Genomic DNA, 1,488 nt, shown 5'->3' on the forward strand with positions numbered 1-1,488 from the left:
TTTTGGATTTTAAAACTTTTAGTTCATTGTTATGTAACATACCCTCTCAAGGTAGCATAACGGGTTATGACCTTGTGTGTGAATGAGATAATTATGATCAGAAGGATTTTTATCATACTTTATGTAGACTTTCAAAAGGGAAATAGAAATGCGTAAGCAACAGGGCTTTGGCGAGACTGTAAAAAACTGAGACATCCTATCTGTTGGATATCTCAAGCTTGAGGATTGTTTGCTCCATTATTTTTTAAGCTATGGCATCTTACCAAAAATTTCAAATCATTCTGAAATAAGTGACATAGAACTAAAATTAATGTATGTTTAAAGCTTAACATCAAGATCAATTGGGCTCTAATGATAATGAGACAAATGTGAACTGTTAGAGGTACTCAAAGTCCTTTGCCATATGCAATCTTCATAACCAACATTCTTCAGCATTTCAGTGTTTCTACAAATGGTGAAACAAAGGTACCTCTAAATCTTCGAGAAAGCCAAATTGATGTGGAAGTGATCCACAAAATGGGTTTCAACCAAGATCCTCGAACCCACGCCTATAAACATAGAACCGATAAACCGACTGCTGTTGTTGATCCATCTGAACCTGAACCTCCTCATCCTCCTGAACCACAACCGTCTGAGTTTCATGCTCAATCGTCCTCATCTGCTGCCATGCCTACGAACCAAATGATTATGGATGAGTTGTTTTCTCTCCGAGGCTACATCACTAACCGGATGGATGCTCTCGACTCTTAGAATCAACAAATCCAATATGAACTTCATTGCCTCTCCTCTAGGATGGATAACATGGATATTAATGAAGACAATTCAGAGCCTGAGTCTTAGAATATTCGTTTGTTAGGATTTTCTGGTAGTATTATTTTCAAAATTCGGACAAATTTTTAATTCTGCTTATTTATTGTTTTTAAGTTATTGCTGCATATTCCCGGACAAGTTACTTTATGATGTTTTTGTGCTTCATTGTTCCATTCCTGGATACATGTTTGAAACATCTTATTTATGCATTACAATACTTGCTTATTTATATCTTGATCCATACATGAGTATATGATATCATATTGATATATCTTGATTATATAAGTGTATGTATGCTATATATATTATGCTGGAATCTCTTTGCTTTTCTACTTTTTGATGAAGTCAAAAGGGGAAGAAAAGTTGGGGGAAGTTTATTTTCTGTAAAATTATTCCAGGCACATTACTCCAAAAGAAAGGGGAGCATACAAGATAGGGGGAGCATACTCAAGTCAATCTTCAACATATCTCAAAGTATGTTGCCTCAAGAAAACAACACTATCAAGAAGATCTTGGTTTGTCATCATCAAAAAGGGGGAGATTGTGAAGAAAATCTTTGCTCCTGACCTTGGCAAGGTTTTGATGAAGACACCAACATCACCAAAAAGAAGAAAAGGAAGATTACTTATGAAGACCAAGAAGATTAAAGCTTCAAGACAATTAGTCTAAGTCTAAATA

The sequence above is a fragment of the Lupinus angustifolius genome, chromosome LG07, assembly GCF_001865875.1.
Source record: "Lupinus angustifolius cultivar Tanjil chromosome LG07, LupAngTanjil_v1.0, whole genome shotgun sequence".
Classification (NCBI taxonomy): Eukaryota; Viridiplantae; Streptophyta; class Magnoliopsida; order Fabales; family Fabaceae; genus Lupinus; species Lupinus angustifolius.